Below are 21143 nucleotides of genomic sequence, written 5' to 3'. Positions count from 1 at the left end.
GTGGGGTCAGTTCAGTTTCAGATAGTTCCTTGTTCCAGCTTATATTTCATCTCAAGGTCTATATAGGTCCCTTCCAATGTAGCCAATGCTAACTACAGGGTTTTAATCTGTTGCACCTGTCACTTCTAAAGGGGTTCCCTTTTCCTTGTTTATTTTGGCTTCCTCTGTTTGCAAGTCTCTTCAAGATCTAACTTCTGCCCTGACACAAGGGGGTGAAGGTGGTCATTTATTTAGGCTCACTTGTTCAATTTTGCTGCAGGGAGGGAGGAACACTGCAAACAAATATCACTGGCGTGTGGAGGGAGTGCTTGCAGTGTCTGGGACACACTGGGTTTGCCCCTACTCACAGCATGTGTGCTTTCCCAGTCTATGCTGCTCAGGCTCCAGGTTGCTCTGCAGGGGAACTGTCTAAGGTGGGCCCTGGGTTGCGTGCACTTCCCAGGTCTAAGCCACTCAGGTTCAGGTTCCCGGGTACTCCGCAAAGGCACAGACTCAGTTGGGCCTGCTTTTTGTGCCCTTCCTGGATCTGAGCAGCTCAGGTGACCAGGTGATTGGTGAGCGCACACTCCCCAGGTGGGGCGGTGTATCTTATCACCTCCCCTGCCCAAGCTGCTCAGTTTCCTGGGTGCTCAGCAGGACGCAGTCTCAGGTGTTCCGTGTGTCTCCTCTGGGGAGCTGATCTCTGGCTGCCACCCTCCTGGCAGATGTCAATCGTCCAGGATCCCAGGAAGACTTGGTTAGCAACTGGGAGCCTGCTTGCAGTTTGGTAGAAGATGCCATCTCTGGGGCCAAGTTTGCCCCTTGCCTTCCAGCTCTGGCTGTCGCCTGTCTGCCTCCCTGCCTCCAGCGGGGGATGGGCCTGTCCTCAGCCTACTAGCTCTCCTCTGGTATTCTCTCAAACCTTTGTTCTGTGAGCGGGCCTGGCAGTGCCTTAGGTTAGAGTTTTTAGTGGGAAAGTTCTCTCTCTTTCCTCTTTTTTTTTTTCACTCTCTGGCTATCCCACAGTTTGGGTTGCTATCTCACATTAGCTCCCTCAGATTGTCCTCAGGGCATTCAGGCCCAGTCCTTACCCTAAGCATGCAGCCCACGCCTCCCTGTTCAGCCCCCACTGGCTGGTGCCTGATGCAAGCATCTGGGCTACTTCTCTGCAGGGAGTTGCAGTTAGGAGCATAATCTGTGGGTTTTATTTATTTTTTCCTCCTGCTTATGTTGCCCTCTGAGATTCCAAAACTCCCCACAGACCTGCTGGTGAGAGGGTTTCCTGGTGTTTGGAAACTTCTCCTGTTTTAGGACTTCCTCCCCGGGATGGGTCTCCATCCCTAACTCTTTCGTCTCTCCTTTTATCTTTTATATTTTGTCTTATGTCCTTTCAAAAACAATAGGCTGCCTTTCTGGGTGCCTTGTGTCCTCCACCAGCGTTCAGAAGTTGTTTTGTGGTATTTGCTCAGCATTCAAATGATCTTTCGATGAATTTGTGGGGAGAAAGTGGTCTCCCCGTCCTATTCCTCCACCATCTTAGGGGGAGATTTTCAATATGTATTTAAGTACCAATCATCTACTGGGTCTATGGGTAATCTAAGATATTGAATCTGATCTTAATTAGCTTGCAATTTAATTGAATGCCAACATTCTGCCCAAGAAACAATGAACATTGTTTAAATGAATAATGGTCCTTGGACTCAAGTCCTTTATCTGTAGGAATATATAGTAACTTCCAGAACAGTGAGAATTAGTTGAGGTATCTTATGAAAATCACTAGTGCATTGCCTAGCACATTTTGTTGTGTTAGTCATTTAGTCGTGTCCAACTCTTTGTGACCCCATGGATTGTAGCCCACCAGGCTCCTGTGTCCATGGGATTCTCCAGGCAAGAATACTGGAGTGGATTTCCATTTCCTTCTCTAGGGGATCTTCCTGCCAGAGATAGAACCCAGGTCTCCTGCATGCAGGCAGATTTTTTTTATCATCTGAACTATAGGGAAGTCCCTTATACTAGCACACAGATGAGCTCAATAAATAATAGCTAGTAATGTGGCTAATGACAGCAGCATCTGTAGTATAGACAGCTAAATTTTTAGTAGTTTAAACCTTATGGGGTCAAATGGGAGTGCATGTTCATGGAAACATTAATCAATATTAGTTTGATGTCTACTTTCAGATGTACAGCTAGAATCAAGTTCTTTTTTCTCCTAAATGAAGTAGCCTTTTGTATTTATTTTCTAGGGCTGTCATAACAAAGTACTACAGTGGTATCAAATACAGAAATGTATTTTATCACAGTTCTGGAGGGTAGTGCTCAAAGATAAAGTTGTAAGCATATTTAATTCCTTCTGAGGCCTCTCTCCTTGGCTTGCAGATAATTGCCTCCTTGTGTGTTTAATTGGTTGTTTCTGTGTATGCATGTGTCCAGTATCTGTACATCCAAATTTCCTCTTCACATAAGGGTTCCAGTCACATTGGATTGTGGCTGACCCTAGAGACCTTGCCTTAATTTAACCAGCTCTTTAAAGACCTTCAAATATGGTTACATTCTGAAGTACAAGGGGTTAGGACTTCAACATACAAATTTGGGGATGACACAATTCTGCCCATATTGCCTTTGCATGAATACACAGAATCACAGAGACAGATTATGTACCGCAGTTCTATTATTGCCTAGTCCAAGAACCCAATGCAAAAGAAAGGGAAAGATTCTTAGCTAAAATGATGCAGATAGGGAACAGTCTCTGATCATCACTGAAGAATTTGGCACACACCAAAATACTGACACTCTGTGGATAGATATGCAGGAGATTTAGCCCAATTTTATAAAGAAAGGAGGAATGGAATTTTTCTCAGTAGGTTTCCGAATGTGTAACTCAGGACTCAGAAAGAGTGCATGTCCTAATACCTCAGCATCTGGAGAAGTGATCATTGGAACAAGCCAATCTCCTTCTTATAGGCTCCTTACAGCATCACTTTCTTTTCAGAGTCACCAGGTAACAGAGAAGAGGGTGCCTACTGATATTTGTGGTGTCTATGCACTCAGAGTCTAGAAATGCCCAGAAAAATAAACAAACTGACACTTGAAAAATACACTTAACACTTCTAAGAATGAATGATTATAAAAGTGTCATAGCAGGTGTCACTATCAAGTATATTTCCTGGAGCAACTTTAGGCACCAGTAAAAGGCTGTTGTTCCACAGAAGCTGTAATATGTAATGATTAAGACTCTGTTGTATATATAAGATATAGTATAGAATGGATAAACAAAGTCCTCATAGGTATAGCACAGGGAACCATATTCAATATCCTGTGATACACCATAGTGAAAAAGAATACATATACATACACACACACACACACACACACACACACACACACACACATATATTTCAAGCTCTTGCTCCAGAGTTGCTGGCCCAGAGTCAGAAATTATATTTATTAGCTGAGTTGGGTGACTTTGGGCAAGTTTATTGACTATTGCTTCTCAACAGCTTCATATGTAAATGGGGGATAATCTGGTTCTTACACCAGTGGATAGTTCTGAGGATTACCTGACTTAAGATGTGTAAAGCACTAAGAATATTATATTATCACCAAGAAATCCACAGTGAAGCACTCAGTCTCCACAAAGGGAAGGAAATTTCTAAAATGCTCCTTGCCAGATATAGCAAATAAAAACATAGATTGCTCAGTCAAATTTTATGATATAAACAATGAATACTTTTAGAATAACTATGTCCCAGATATTGCATTAATACTCTTATACCAAAAAAGTATTGTTTATCTGAAATTCAGACTAATGGGGCATCCTGTATTTTTTTAATCTGGCTTTCCAAAGGGAAACATATTAAGTCATATTAGGAAAGAATATCAGAGAGCACAATTCTTTGAGTGCCACAGTTGTTTAATAAACACATGTATTACAACTGGTAAACTTAAGGGGACTATAATGCAGATAACTTGGAAAAAATGAAAGCATTTGGATTGACCTTGTGCATTAGGAAAACTAGGTAGCATGCACACAGAAAAATGAATTACCAAGCCCCATTAAAGTGGCCACTGAATTATAATCTCAGTTCTCTTACAGAATTTGTATCATGAATAAGGTATTTAGTAATATTTTTACCTTTGAAAAATTAGTTTATGATGAAACAACAAAGAATAAATGGAAAAATATTTCAGGTGGTAAATTAGAAAATATGAGGCAAATGAAAGGGTTCATGAACTCAGAGATAAATCAAGAATGACTTGTAGTCCAGCTGAAAGTAATAAGGAGCAATCTAGAAACAGATGGAGTTGAAATAGAGATGCTGCTGCTGGTAAGTCGCTTCAGTCATGTCCGACTCTGTGAGACCCCGGAGACGGCAGCCCACAAGGCTCCCCTGTCCCTGGGATTCTCCAGGCAAGAATACTGGAGTGGCTTGTCATTTCCTTCTCCAATGCATGAAAGTGAAAAGTGAAAGTGAAGTCGCTCCGTCGTGCCCAACTCTTAGCGACCCCATGGACTGCAGCCTACCAGGCTTCTCCGTCCATGGGATTTTCCAGGCAAGAGTACTGGAGTGGGTTGCCATTGAGATGAGACAGATTCTAAAAGTGTTTCAAGACAAAAGTCATGGAACAGGGGAACTATGCCTAACTTTATTACCACCATCCAGCTATGATATTCTCCTCAGAAATGGTTTGGTTCGGTTGCCTCAGATTTTGTAAAAAATACATTCCAAGGGGAAAAACACTTCGTTGTGAATTCATCAAGGCTTTCCATTTCAAGGGCAGAGTGTAATAGGAACAATAACAACAACCAAAAATGTTGCTGTTTACATTTTTAAAGTAGAAAAAAAGAAAGTTTAATCATAACCTACAGCAAATATTCTCCATACAAAAAAAGAGTCACATTGTCTCTAAGGGAATTCTAAAAGTAAGACAGGATATATACATGCAAGCATTTGAGAGTCTCAATGTAAATAAGTTTTATCTAAGATTTTTTTTCAAGTGTTCTGATTCCTACACACATGAACACTTCTAAACACTCATTCCTCTTAAATGTAATACAAGAGAACAATACAATTCAACCCACTCAAATTGGCAAATCACTAAAGATTTCTCTTTGAACAGGTACATATTTAGTTCTTATTGTTGCTCTATCATCACAACTGCTAATGCACAAACCAACAAAGAAAAAGAATTAAAGAAAATGAAGCTAAAAGCTTTATTTATATAAATGAAATTTGTCTCTCACAAGCACAGAAAGAATTTTCAAATTGATCAGAAATTATATGTAACATTTTTAAAAATTTCACAGCAATCAAAAATATGGAGTAGGAATAATTTTTATTATTTTTATTAAAAATAAGTATTATGGATATGGTTGAGTATTTTGGAATTCATGGAGATAATACAGTGATTTATGGTTTTCAAATATTTGATGGGTTTGACAATGTAAATCAATTTTTAAAAAACATTTTATAATTTTCAAACACACATTTTTCAAAAGAAAAGGACTCATGTTTTTATGATGTAATTAACCCTAGCTCAAAATTTTAAACTTTAATTGATTTCACTAGCATAATTTTTTTCCTTCAACTGAGAGGGAGACAAATACGTTACCCAAAAGTCTCTCTGCTAAGGGTTGAATCTTGAAATTTTCTCTATGGAAGTCCTAACAGGATAGTAGGTTGTCTAATACAACACATGTAGGTGGACAATATAAAAATAATCATGTTACAATCCCCCAGATGATCAGTTTCTTCACTCACACAATTCCACTTTCATCCCTGTGACAGTTTTGCCAAAGAATGATGATCTTGGATATATACTTAGAAAATTCAGTTTCATAGTTTTTGAATGGTCTACAATCCAGCACTTAAGGGTTATAGTGGCAATAAAGGTAGATCAGAATTAAAGCAGAGAACAAAATGTAGATATCAGCAAAATCATGTACACTTCTAACTCTCCCACAAAACTTAGACCAATTCAAAACTCACTAACAGTGATGTGGAAGTGGAAAGTTCAAATTCAGCCTATAGTCTATGTTTAAATATTTGCTACTAGTATTAGCCAACTACTCTTAGCAATATTTAAAATAAACAGCTAAGAATCAAAATAATTCAAAGAAAGATTTCTTTTTTCCAAACCCTTATTCTTATTTTTATCTTAGATTGATCCTGTAAACACAAGAGAAGACTCTACACATGGACATCACCAGACGACACCAAAATCAGATTGATTATATTCTTTGCAGCCAAAGATGGAGAAGCTCTACACACTCAGCAAAAATAAGACCGGGACCTGACTGTGGCTCAGATCATGAACTCCTTTTACCAAATTCAGACTGAAATTGAAGAAAGTGGAGAAAATCACTTGACCATTCAGGTATGACCTAAATCAAAGCACTTATGACTATACACTGGAAGTGAGAAATAGATTTAAGGGACTAGATCTGATAGACAGAGTGCCTGATGAACTATGGATGGAGGTTCATGACATTGTACAGGAGAGAGGAGTCAAGACCATCCCCAAGAAAAAGAAATGCAAAAAAGAAAAATGGCTGTCTGAAGAGGCCTTACAAATAGCTGTTAAAAGATGGGAAGTGAAAAGTGAAGGAGAAAAGGAAAGATATAGCCATTTGAATGCAGAGCTCCAAATAGCAAGGAGAGATAAGAAAGCCTTCCTCAGAGATCAATGCAAAGAAATAGAGGAAAACAATGGAATAGGAAAGACTAGAGATCTCAAGAAAATTAGAGATACCAAAGGAACATTTCTTGCAAAGATGGGCTCAATAAAGGACAGAAATGGTAAGGACCTAACAGAAGCAGAAGATATTAGGAAGAGGTGGCAAGAATACACAGAAGAACTGTACAAAAAAGATCTTCACGGCCCAGATATTCACAATGGTATGATCACTCAACTAGAGCCAGACATCCAGACATGATTTAGCTACTGAATTGAACTGAACTGATCCTGTAAAATGATTCCTTCAAAAATTATTGAGAGTAATTCAAAAGTTGTAATATTCAGTTCAGTTCAGTTCAGTCACTCAGCCGTGTCCAACTCTTTGCATCCCCATGAATCCCAGCACGCCAGGCCTCCCTGTCCATCACCAACTCCCAGAGTTCACTCACACTCACATCCATCGAGTCAGTGATGCCATCCACCATCTCATCCTCTGTCATCCCCTTCTCCTCCTGCCCTCAATCCCTCCCAGCATCAGAGTCTTTTCCAATGAGTCAACTCTTCACATGAGGTGGCCAAAGTACTGGAGTTTCAGCTTTAGCATCATTCCTTCCAAAGAAATCCCAGGGCTGATCTCCTTCAGAACGGACTGGTTGGATCTCCTTGCAGTCCAAGGGACTCTCAAGAGTCTTCTCCAACACCACAGTTCAAAAGCATCAATTCTTCGGCACTCAGCTTTCTTCACAGTCCAACTCTCACATCCATACATGACCACTGGAAAAACCATAGCCTTGACTAGACAGACCTTTGTTGGCAAAGTCATGTCTCTGCTTTTCAATATGCTATCTAGGTTGGTCATAACTTTCCTTCCAAGCAGTAAGCGTCTTTTAATTTCATGGCTGCAATCAAGATCTCCAGTGATTTTGGAGCCCCAAAAAATAAAGTCTGACACCGTTTCCACTGTTTCCCATCTAATTCCCATTAAGTGATGGGACCAGATGCCATGATCTTCATTTTCTGAATGTTGAGCTTTAAGCCAACTTTTTCACTCTCCACTTTCACCTTCATCAAGAGGCTTTTTAGTTCCTCTTCACTTTCTGCCATAAAGGTGGTGTCATCTGCATATTTGAGGTTATTAATATTTCTCCCAGAAATCTTGATTCCAGCTTGTGCTTCTTTCAGCCCAGCGTTTCTCATGATGTACTCTGCATATAAGTTAAATAAGCAGGGTGACAATATACAGCCTTGACGAACTCCTTTTCCTATTTGGAACCAGTCTGTTGTTCCATGTCCAGTTCTAACTGTTGCTTCCTGACCTGCATATAGGTTTCTCAAGAGGCAGGTCAGGTGGTCTGGTATTCCCATCTCTTTCAGAGTTTTCCAGTTTATTGTGATACACATAGTCAAAGGTATTGGCATAGTCAATAAAGCAGAAATAGATGGTTTTCTGGAACTCGCTTGCTTTTTTCATGATCCAGTGGATGTTGGCAATTTGATCTCTGGTTCCTCTGCCTTTTCTAAAACCAGCTTGAACATCAGGAATTTCACAGTTCACGTATTGCTGAAGCCTGGCTTAGAGAATTTTGAGCATTACTTTACTAGCGTGTGAGATGAGTGCAATTGTGTGGTAGTTTGAGCATTCTTTGGCATTGCCTTTCTTTGGGATTGGAATGGAAACTGACCTTTTCCAGTCCTGTGGCCACTGGTGAGTTTTCCAAATTTGCTGGCATATTGAGTGCAGCACTTTCACAGCATCATCTTTCAGGATTTGAAATAGCTCAACTTAGAAAGCATCACTATGAACAATGCTAATGGAGGTTGTAATGTTAGCAATAAATTAAAATGTACTTAATATTTATTAAATCATAATTCAAATCCAGGAATTACATTAACATGTTAATACAAAGGCTTTCCAGGTGGTGCTAATGGTAAATAACCTGCATGCTAATCTAGAAGACAAAAAAAGAGGCTTTGATTGCTATTTCAGTAATATCCCTTGGAGGAGGGCATGACAACCCATTCCAGTATTTTTGCCTCAAGAATCCCATGCACAGAGGAGCCTGGTTGCCTAGAGTCTATGTGTCAGGTTGCAAAGAGTCAGACACAACTGAAGTGACTTAGCACACACACATATTAATAAGTACCAACTAATACCAATCAATATAAATATATTAAGCATAATATAATATGTATTATTAGGTTGGTGCAAAAGTAATTGGAAAAGACCCTGATTTGGGGAAAGATTGAAGACAGGAGGAGAAAGGGACGACAGAGGATGAGGTGGTTGGATGGCATCACTGACCTGATGGACATGAGTTTGAGCAAGCTCTGGGAGTTAGTGATGGACAATAAAGCCTGGCGTGCTGCAGTCCATGAGGTCACAAAGAGTCCGACATGACTAAGCCTGAATTGAACTGAAAGAGTAATTGTGGTTTTTGCATTGTTGAAATTAGCCATTTGATATGGAATATATTTTAAATAAATGTGGTTATGTTATACATTATTTTAATATACATTTCTCTCTTTGTGTTTTTTGATAATGACTCATTACTTGCTGTTTATTTTATATATATTTTAGGCAATGGAAATTACATTAGACAAAAAGCAAATTTTCTTATTTGAGTTCAAAATGGGTCGTAAAGCAGCAGACACAACTCACAGCATCAACAATGCACTTGGCCCAGGAACTGTTAACAAACATACATACAGTGGTGGTTCAAAAAGTTTTGCAAACGAGATGAGAGCCCTGAAGATGAGGAGGATAGTGACCAGCCATCGGAATTTGACAACAACTAAGAGTCATCATCGAAGCTGATCCTCTGATAACTACATGAGAAGTTGCTGAAGAACTCAGGGATCATTCTATGGTTGTTTTGCATTGGAAGCAAATTGGAAAAGTGAAGAAGCTCGATAAGTGGGTGACTCATGAGCTAACCAAAAATCAAAAAATCATTTTGAAGCGTTGTCTTCTCTTACTACATGCAACACTCATGAACTATTTCTTAATCAAAATGTCACGTGAGACAAAAAGTGTGAAAAAAAGATACACAACAACTGGTGACAGCCAGCTCAGTGGTTGGACCAAGAAGCTCCAAAGCGCTTTCCAAAGCCAATCTGACACCAAAAAACGGCCATGGTCACTATTTGGTGGTCTGCTGTCCATCTGATCTACTACAGCTTTTTGAATCCCAGTGAAATCACTACATCTGAGAGGTACGTTCAGCTAATCAACGAGATGTACCAAAAACTGCAATGCCTGCAGCTGGCATTGGTCAATAGAAAGGGCCCAACTCTTTTCTATGACCACGCGCAACTCCACATTACATAACCAGTGCTTCAAAAGTTGAACGAATTGGGTTACAAAGCTTTGCCTCATCCACTGTATTCACCTAACTTCTCGCCAACTGACTACCATTTCTTCAAGCATCTCAACAGCTTTTTGCAGGGAAAATGCTTCCACAACCAGGAGGACACAGAAAAAGTTTTCCAAAAACTCATCAAACCCCAAAACATGGATTTTTATACTACATGAATAAACTTATTTCTCATTGGCAAAAATATGTTGATTGTAGTGGTTCCTATTTTGATTAATAAAGAATTGTTTGAGCCTAGCTTTAATCATTTAAAACTCAGTCTGAAACCATAATTATGTTTGCACCAACCTACTATAAATAAATAATATAATAAAATCATAATTAAGTATAAAATAATAGGGCTTCCCAGGCAGCACTAGCGGTAAAGAACCTGCCTGCCAATGCAGGAGACATAAGGATGCAGGTTCGATTCCTGGGTCAGGAAGATTCCCTGCAGGAGGGAATGGCAATCTACTCCAGTCTTCTTACCTAGAGAATCCCATGGAGAGAGGAGGCTAGCAAGTCCATAGGATTGCAAAGAGTCAGATACAACTGAAGTGATTTAGCACAAGCACATTAATACAATAAATAATTATATTAAGTATTATATAATAAATAAGTCTCTAATGTGGTTTCAAAATGCTTATCTCTATGAAGTTTAGTTCTTAGACTGCCTGTGATAGAGTAGGAATTAGTAACCTAAATTATCTTTCAAAAGTAAACAGTTTATCTTTCAATAAAAATATTAGGTTCCTATGATATTATTGAAGACAAACATAAGAGGTCATCAGAGAAAAATGAATAAATAAATGGAATACCGTCAGCTTGGAAAAAACAAAAGTTAACATTCAGTATTACCTTAAATCAGAATTATAAGCTTTACTTCAACGAGTCACAGTCTAGAAAAAAATCGCTGATATCTAAATAGCTATAATACAAAACAGAACATGATTAAGTGCCATGAAAGAGGACTAGAATATAAGAGGAAAGAGAAGCTATCCAGTTAGGAAATTTGCCATATTCCATGTGGGGAAAAAAAAATGAGTTGCGCATAGGAGGACATTCTCCATCAAGGGAATATCACAAGCAAAGCTGCAGAAATGAAAATTTTCTGAGGTATATACTATGTCCAGAGAATAGTTCCATTGGCAAAACATGCTATATATGAAGGAGAAACTTTGATAATAATAGTAGGAGGATAGTGAAAGCACATAGTAAATTAAAATTCCCTTAGACTTCTTAGTGCTGCTGTAAAAAAAGTACTGCTCTCCTGAGACATGGAAATATAAAAATGCTTTGTTTTCACTTTCTCTAATAACATTTTTAATTTCCATATCCCATAAGGGTTAGATCTGCACTTATCTGTACAGTTAATTGCTCTGATCCAAAAGTATGATAAAAATTCTCTTATCTTTTCTAGAGAGCAAACAGTTACAGTCCGAATTAGGGCCCTAGGTTAAGTCATCAAGGTACTACCAAAAAGAGCTTCTCCCTAGGACTTTATAATTCAAAAAGGATGAAACCCAGACCTTGGTTATATTTTCAGGTCATAAATGCTGTAGACTCCAGGGTAACTTGTTCCTGAAAAGATGTATTTACATTCCAAAGGTTAGAGTGAGTGAGAATCTAGGATCATTTCCATCCCATTTCAAAAGATCAAAAAAACACATTTTTTCTCTCTCTCTCTTCAGAAGGGGAGAGAGTAGCTGTCTTTCTGGTGAATAAATCCTTTATTCCCCATTTCTTCTCTATAGAGTGAAACTCAACACTAGCCTTGAAGGTTTTCATAAGAGCTCATTTAGAAGTGGGTAGACTAGCTCTGGCGAACCAATGCTGCAATGTTAAGGTAAATCTGGTTGTAAGCATCAATATAGAACTCTTTTTTCCTGACCCAGACACTTCCTATTCTTATTTCTATGTGTGTGTCTGTGTGTATAGGAGCTTCCTTGGTGGCTCAGACATTAAAGAATCTGCCTGCAATATGGGAGACCGGGGTCCAATCCCTGGATTGGCAAGATTCCCTGGATAAGGGAATGGCAACCCACTTCAGTATTCTTGCCTGGAGAATCCCAAGGACAGAGCCTGGCAGACTACAGTCCATGGGGTTGCAAAGAGTCAAATACCACTGAGTAACTAACACTTTTACCTCACTTTCATGTCATATATATGTATTTCATGTCTACATACACAGAATCCATAAATATACATATTGCACACACACACAACACACACACACAGAACAGTCAACATGAAGAAATTTCCCTGGCAAGTCAAAGGTTTTAATTCGAAAATGCTTCATTTGGAATTGTGTATGCCTCTTCCAAAAGTTGCAGGAGAGTGGTGCCTTATCCTGCAAACATAACAACTGCTTCCAAAATAACATCAACACAGAAAGGAACAGCGCTATAAACTGTTGCTGCAGTCTACAACACAGAATGTGGAACCAGTAACAATCAGAAAAGACAGAGGTTGAGACCTGGGCCAATTTAGACTAAAAAGCTTAATTGTATTCAGTTATTCCTCTTTCTTGGGAACTTGGGGATACTAAAGAAAAACATAATCAAGAAGACTGCCTTTAAAGAACTGACTTTTCCCCCCAATGGGACAAGACAAAAATATACATCCAAACTAGACTAATGCTAAGATTTTTAGATCAGATAATAGTTGCTAAAGATGGTCAGGAAGAGGGAACTCAGTGTGGTTAGACCATATTTCTGAAGAAGGGGCATTCACAAAGACTCTCTTCCCTCACTACTTAGTCATTAGTAACTTCATTGTTTTATAACTCCTCAAGTAGATCTGATCAATCTAAACAAAACTGTGCCTGCCACCCTCAACCCTTTCCCAAAGCAAGAGAAGACAATGACCCTAGGATAGGCAAGGCTGGGTTGAACAAGCTTAGAAATCATTTAGAAGAGTGCCTAGACTTTTGAATTTTCTCATCAAAATCCTTACACCTCTGAGCTATGGAGTGAGATAAGCTTGAGTTTGCTCTTGGATGGCTTACTTAATCTCTCTGACACAAAGTGATGCCTTCTGTGAAATAATGAGGCCATGAGGATGAAGTGAGATACTGGATTTAAGATGCTCATCACAGCCTCAGACTCACAGACACTCAACAAATATTATTCCTTACCCTTCTGAAGTCACTCCTCCCATACTTCCCTGGTTCTGGAAAGTCTTTGAAGTGAAATGTGGGACAACAGGGATGTCATTGTTTTGAACAAAGGTGGATAGTCAGCAGTATGGAAGAACATAAAATCGCTTGTGATTTTCAGCTTCAGTCATAAATACGGAAGATGACAGACATAGGAAAAATATTAAGAGAGAGTTCCCTGTGGTATTGCAAGCTGCCAAATCAGGGAAAAGATGAAAAATAAGTGTTCAATCAAATTGCTTCTCCTCACTGAAGAAGTAATAGCAATGACAGACATACTACTGGATAAAGAAAGAAATCAAATCGAATATATAAAAATATATAAACAAACAGGAAAGTGTTCAGTTATAGGAAAAGTATCACCATCTCATAGGGTGATCAAACACATTTCTAAGTTAAAGGGAAAAAAATAATAATAAATCTATGTCTTTTAGATCTATTTTTGAAAGCTTTTTGGCTTTGATTTTTAATAAATTGCAAAACATTTCCATAAAATAAAAGAAGTTATTTAGATATCAAAAAATGAAAATAACATTTTAATTGAGCAGCGCTGAATCTGAAAATATGCTGGAAACTCAGGGAAGTCTGATTCACTCTCGGATTTCTTGAATGACTGAACCTGGGTAAATGATCTTTTCTGTTAATACTGATAATACTCCTTGTGTCTTTTACTTCTCAGGTTTGCAATCGCTATCATCATTTGATGGAGAGAATGTTTCTAATTATAATAAATCAGTAGGTTTTCATAGTGCTGCATGGTTGCAAATCTGCCTGGTTACAAATTGGGCTTTCTTTATAAGTTTGGAGGAGGTACACATCTAATTTGGTCTGAATATTTTATTTTATTTTTATTTTATTTTTGTTTTTTCAAGAGGGACTATTGTTTTTTTAAGACTTTCTGTTTGGGAATTCTCTAGGCTAGAACACTGGAGTGGGTAGCCTTTCCCTTCTCCAGGGGATCTTCCCAACCCAGGGATCTAACCCGCGTCTCCCACGTTGCAGGCAGCTTCTGTACCAGCTGAGCCACAAGGAAGCCCTGTTTTATATTAGTCTCTTATAAAACTCTATTGACCTTAGTTATTTGATATCAAGATTTTGCTGTCTAAACAGAATATTTTAAGCTTCTGCTTTATTATCTGATTACAGATTTCTTGATTACTGATATTCTGTTGAGGATAAGAATTTTGTGCCACGCTTTTTTTTTCCCCTCCATATCGTATCTCCAGTGCAACACAATTCTTAGTCAATTTCCCTTCTTGGCTTTAAGTCCCTTTAATACCCAGAAAAGCAAGAGAGTTCCAGAAAACATCTATTTCTGCTTTATTGACTATGCCAAAGTCTTTGTGTGGATCACAATAAACTGTGGAAAATTCTGAAAGAGATGAGAATACCAGACCACCTGACCTGCCTCTTGAAAAACCTATATGCAGGTCAGGAAGCAACAGCTAGAACTGGACATGGAACAACAGACTGGTTCCAAATAGGAAAAGGAGTACGTCAAGGCTGTATATTGTCACCCTGCTTATTTAACTTATATGCAGAGTACATCATGAGAAACGCTGGGCTGGAAGAAGCACAAGCTGGAATCAAGATTGCCGGGAGAAATATCAATAACCTCAGATATGCAGGTGACACCACCCTTATGGCAGAAAGTGAAGAGGAACTAAAAAGCCTCTTGATGAAAGTGAAAGAGGAGAGTGAAAAAGTTGGCTTAAAGCTCAACATTCAGAAAACGAATATCATGGCATCCGGTCCCATCACTTCATGGGAAATAGATGGGGAAACAGTGGAAACAGTGTCAGATTTTATTTTTCTGGGCTCCAAAATCACTGCAGATGGTGACTGCAGCCATGAAATTAAAAGACGCTTACTCCTTGGAAGGAAAGTTATGACCAACCTAGATAGCATATTGAAAAGCAGAGACATTACTTTGCCAACAAAGGTCTGTCTAGTCAAGGCTATGGTTTTTCCAGTGGTCATGTATGGATGTGAGAGTTGGACTGTGAAGAAAGCTAAGCGCTGAAGAATTGATGCCTTTGAATTGTGGTGTTGGAGAAGACCCTTGAGAGTCCCTTGGACTGCAAGGAGATCCAGCGAGTCCATTCTAAAGGAGATCAGCCCTGGGATTTCTTTGGAAGGAATGATGCTAAAGTTGAAACTCCAGTACTTTGGCAACCTCATGCGAAGAGTTGACTCATTGGAAAAGACTCTGATGCTGGGAGGGATTGGGGGCAGGAGGAGAAGAGGACGACAGAGGATGAGATGGCTGGATGGCATCATTGACTCGATGGATGTGAGTCTGAGTGAACTCCGAGAGTTGGTGATGGACAGGGAAGCCTGGCGTGCTGCGGTTCATGGGGTCACAAAGAGTCGGAAATGACTCAGTGACTGAACTGAACTGAATACCCAGAAATTCATTCACCGTTTTTCTGTAAGTTGGAATATGGAAATAACCAATTCATGGTGTTTTTTTTATTCTCTCAAGTATATGTACCATTTTGACAGGATACATTTCTCAGATAAATAAAATTTAAGCTATTTCAATAAGTTCACAAAATTACAATTAGAAGCAGTTTGTCAAAAACAGTGCTTGGTTGCTTTTAAATAGTGTTATTAAAGAGCAGAGTGGGACTGCTTAATCTGTTTCACGTGAAGTAATGGAATTATGATTGTGCTTGTGCTTAGTTGCTCAGTCGTGTCTGAGTCTTTGCAACCCCTTGGATTGTAGCCTGCCAGGCTCCTCTGTCCATAGAGATTCTCCAGGCAAGCATACTGGAGTGTGTTGTCATGCCCTCCTCTCCGAGATCTTCCCAACCCAGGAATCAAACCCAGGTCTCCCGCATTGTGGGCAGATTTTACCGTCCGAGCCACCAGGGAAGCCCAAGAATATTGGAGTGGGTACCCTATCCCTTCTTCAGGGGATCTTCCCAACCCAGGAATCAAACCAGGATCTCCTGAGTTGCAGGCAGATTCTTTACCAGCTGAGCTACCAGGGAAGCCCAGAATTATGATTAGATAATATCAATGCCAAGGGAGGCTATGAGAAAACTTAGAACACCTGTTCCCACCTCTGCCCACGTTCTTACCTTTTTATTGAATTATAACATGTATATAGAGACATATACAAATCATTAGAATATAACTCAATGCATTGCCACAAATTTAACCTACCTGTATGATAGTAAGACAGGCAAAATCACCAGTGCCTCAGCAGCCCCTTATGAACTAATGTTCTGGTCACTGCTCCCAAAAGAACAATCACTCTCTTTCCCTGGTGGCTCATTGGTAAAGAATCCACCTGACAATGCAGGAAATGTGGGTCTAATCCCAGATGGGGAAGATCCCCTGGAAAAGGAAATGGCAACCCACTCCAGGATTCTTGTCTGAGAAATCCCATGGACTGAGGAGCCTGGCGGGCCACAGTCTATGGGGTCACAAGAGTGTCAGACATGACTTAGTGACTAAACAGAACAGAACAAACTTTTAAACCACAGCTTCACTTTGCCTGTTTTGAAATATAAATGGAGTCATAGTACAATTTATTTGGAGTCACAGTACAATTTATTTTGCTCAATATTAGGCTTATGAAATTTATCTATGTTATTGAGTATGGTCAGCTCACCTTTTAGGGTGTGAGACTAGTTATGGACAAATCTGTATTTCCTGCCTCCCAAATGTGTGGACATTCTAATTCTGCTTCATCTTTGTAGCATGCTGAAACTTGTGAAGTCTTAAATTCCGTACAATTGTCAACTTATTATGGAAATCAATAAGCATATATTATACAAAAGTAAAGAGACTGATGTATTGAAACTACATGTAGCCCTCTTCTACTGTCAATAATTTTATCAACTCAGGAATTTCTGTTTCATCTGTAATTTCACTTGCCTCTCCCTCTTCACTCCACAATGTGGGATTATCACTTCATCTCTTATAAATATTTCAGCGTTGAACTCAGAAAACAATGACTCATATTGAAACAAAATTTTAAATGCTATCATCATACCTAAAAATAATTTCTTATTTATTTAGTGTTTGCACAAATGTCCCACTTTTCTCATTTTTTTCCAGTTTTGTTTGTTGTTTGGTTGGTTAGCTGGTTGGCTGCTTGCTTAAGGTAGATATCAAATGAAGTTCTTTGGTTTAAATGGTTAAAAGGTTCTTCTTAACCATCTAACTACCCCCTGTTTGTTTTTTCTCCTTGCAATTGTTTGTGTGTTTGTAGAAATGGTTATTTTTTCCTGAGGATTTTGCCACAATATGAATTTTAATGCTTACCTTTCCGTGGTTCCAATTTTTCTTTTGATAAATTAGCTAGTGGTTTATCTGTTTTGTATACCTTTTCTGAAAGAAACCAGCTTTTACATTTATTCATTGATTCTATTGTTTTTATTTTTTCCAACTCATTAACTTTTGTCTTTATTAATTCTTTCTACTTTCTTTCTTTCTACTTTACTTTTTCCTTAGCTTATTGCACTGAGTGTTTAATTCTTTTGAGGGACTTTGTTTTACTTATATAGGTATTTATATTTTTTGGTGGTTGTTCTACTGCTATCCCACAGACTTTTTATATATCATACTGTATCATTAGTTTGAAAGAATTTTAAAATTTTACTCTTTAATTTTCACCTGAACATTTCTTAACATTTTGCTGTTGTTGTCTTCTGGTAGAATATTCTATTTGAGTTTTATTTTCAGGAGGAGAGGTGTCATTATTCTTTTGTTTGTAAGTTGTATTCCTGTGTATTTTCCTTTGAATTTTTTGATTTTTATGCTTCATGAGAACTATTGCTGTGTTAGTTTACACATAAGTATTCATCCCTTAAGCAGTTTGTGATACATAGCCTTTAAGATTATTAAGTATGCTTATTTATCTCTTTGATTTTTAATCTGATTTCTGCCTTGAGAGGTATGATTATGAGCTCTACTTTCAATCTGCTATCACCTAGTAGTATACCTTTGCCCATGTTTTATTATATCCAAATAGGTTCAAGATAAAATTCACATATAGTAAAATTCACCTTGTTAGCTGGACAGTTATATGAATTTGGACAGCTGTAGTCATGTTGCCACAAACACAATCAAGATAATAGAATAACCTTGTAGATCACAACAAACTGGAAAATTCTTAAGGAGATAGGAATACCAGACCACCTTACCTTCCTCCTGAGAAACGTGTATGCGGGTCAAGACGCAACAGTTAGACTTGGACATGGAACAATTGACTGGTTTCAAATTGGGAAAGGTATAGAACAAGGCTGTATATCATCATCTTGCTTATTTTAACTTATATGCAGAGTATATCATGCAAAATGCCAGGCTGGATGAATAACAATTTGAAATCAAGATTACCAGGAGAAATATCAATAGTCTCAGATATGCAGATGATAATCACTCTGATGGCAGAAAGTCAAGAGGAAGTAAAGAGCCTCTTGGTGAGGGTGAAAGAGGAGAGCAAAAAGGCTGGCTTAAAACTCAACATTCAAAAATCTAAGAGCATGGCATCCTGTCCCATCACTTCATGGCAAATAGATGGGAAAAAATTAGAAACAGTGACAGATTTTATTTTCTTGGGGTCCAAAATCACTGAGGATTGTGACTGTAGCCATGAAATTAAAAGAGGCTTGCTCCTTGGAAGGAAAGTTATGACAAACCTAGACAGCATATTAAAAAGTAGAGACATCACTTTGCTGACAAAAGTCTGTATCGTCAAGGCTATGGTTTTTCCAGTGGCCCTGTACAGATGTGAGAGTTGGACCGTTAAGAAGGCTGAGCACTAAAAAACTGATGCTCTAAATTGTGGTGCTGGTGGAGACTCTTAAGAGTCCCCTGGACTGCAAGGATATCAAACCAGTCAATCCTAAAGGAAATCAACACTGAATATTCTTTGGAAAGACTGATGCTGAAGCTGAAGCTCCAATACTTGGGCCATCTGATGTGAAAAGCTGACTCATTGGAAAATACCCTGATGCTGGGAAAGGTTGAGGGCAGGAGGGGAAGGAGGCAGCAGAGGATGAGGTGATCAAATAGCATCATGGACTCAATGGACATGTGTTAGAGCAAACACCAAGAGATAGTGAAGGACAGGGAAGTCTGGTGTGCTACAGTCCATGGAGTCATAAAGAATCAGACACAACTTAGTGACTGAACAATAACAAGAAAATCATGTTGCCACCAATACAGTCAAGACATAGAATAACTACTACCACAAAAGCTCCTGTTTTTAGTTAACTATTAACACACTTCAATGCATTGTCAATTACTGATCTGATTTTACCACAAAGTAAAATTTCTGCTTTTTCATGGATATTGAGCCTCAATTTTTATCTTCACCTCAGGTATCTGCCATCAGTTCAGGACTGTGACCACTGAATTTGGGACTAGAGAAGTGTTAGAATCTCCCCAGATCCTTGAGTTTTCCCTTCTACCCCAAAGGCTTATTTCATCTGACCCTCTAAGTACAACTGATTTATAAACAAGTCCGTCTACCACGCCCCCTCCCAGAGTGATATTAACTTGCAGATTGCCTATTTGTTTCATGAGCATACCATTACTCTTCCTTGGTGGTTTCTTCAGGTTGGCAAAATTGAGCAAAAGATACAGATAACCTTTTCAAAAGTAGGGTGAGAGGAGAGAAAGCAGTGGTATGTGTTCAACAACCATCTCTGGGGAAATAAAGGCCTGATGTGTTTTTTTCCAATGCCTATGATATAAACACTTTCACCAGGACGGATCTCAAGCTACCAAGAGGTTGTAAACCAGCATGCAAATTTCCTGAAAATGTAAAAGTGACAGGGTTTAAAAATTCTGTTTTGGAAAATACTTCATTATGTTTACGAATACTTATCATCTATCATTACCAAAATCACACCATTAAATTCACCTTTTTCCTTCTTTTTCTTGCATCCTACAGGTCATTCTTGGAGAAACAAAAAACTAATCTGACTGCTAGCTTTTCTAACTTCAAAGGGACACAACCCCTGTTACTTAACATAATCATCCCATCAACTGTTCAAAATCCTTTCTGATCAAGTCAAGCCTTCAGTCTCATATTCAACATCAGTGGCTTTGGATAGAACCTAATTTCCAAAATAAAATGAAATGAAATGAATTAATAAAATAAATATAAGGAAACTTCATATGTGTTTTCTTTCTTGCCATCAATTCCATTTCAAGCTATGTCTGACTCACTCATTCTTCCCTTAAATATCAGAAACATGAGTGATCCCTTTTACTTAATGTCTCCCGTCTATTTTTGCTATCTATTAATTCCTATTACCTATTGTTTATATCTTCAGTTGTACCATTTTATTATTTTAGTCTGCTACACTGCAACTTTTCTCTCTTAACCAAATGTACTTATTGTTCATATTCTTTTAAAACAATCATTTTATACCCAATTCTCAGATTTTGTTTTCTAGTACCATTCTCCATTTCAAGAAACCAGGGCTTCTTCCTTGAGGGTAGAGTTGAATAGTAAAAATATATCAAGAGCCTAGAGTGTCTAGAAGTATCACAAAGTAAGAAAGTGCTTAAAAAGTAACTCCATTTGGCCATGTTAAGAAGACACTGAGCAAATCTTGAAAGAGCTCTTAATGGCCAAAGTTAGGGGGAAATGGAGTGATGGATTATAACCTAAATTGTAAAATAAACATACATGAGTCTATATTTACTAAATAAACAAATTTATTGAATAAATAAATAAAAAGAAAAGATACAAAGTTGTCATAAATGGAGGTGGAGTTTAATTCCAATGAGTATGGGCTGGACTTAGTGACTCATTTCTATATAATAGAAACTGGAAAGGGAAGACTAGTAACTTTATAGCACAAAAACCTAGCAAAGTCTATCTACCTAAGAAACAGGACTAATGATGCCATGTGGATATCATGTACCCCTAATACAAAGGGTTGAAAAACGCATATCATCTCTATAGCATTCTTTCTGACAGTACATAACTCCAGTCTAATCATGAGAAA

At 38.4% G+C, this 21143-nt stretch overlaps 1 long non-coding RNA gene across 6 annotated transcripts in view; it reads right to left on the bottom strand.

The window, feature by feature from the left end:
- The window catches only part of LOC133246262 (uncharacterized), a 508266-nt gene that overhangs the window by 162387 nt on the left and 324736 nt on the right, over positions 1-21143 (bottom strand). For all 6 annotated transcript variants that reach the window (XR_009735984.1, XR_009735987.1, XR_009735983.1 and 3 more), the window contains one exon: positions 19889-19938. This is a non-coding gene — a long non-coding RNA (uncharacterized LOC133246262). The remainder of the gene's footprint in view (positions 1-19888; positions 19939-21143) is intronic.

The sequence above is a fragment of the Bos javanicus genome, chromosome 4, assembly GCF_032452875.1.
Source record: "Bos javanicus breed banteng chromosome 4, ARS-OSU_banteng_1.0, whole genome shotgun sequence".
NCBI classification, from domain to species: domain Eukaryota; kingdom Metazoa; phylum Chordata; class Mammalia; order Artiodactyla; family Bovidae; genus Bos; species Bos javanicus.
This window is presented reverse-complemented; position numbering and strand designations above follow the sequence as displayed.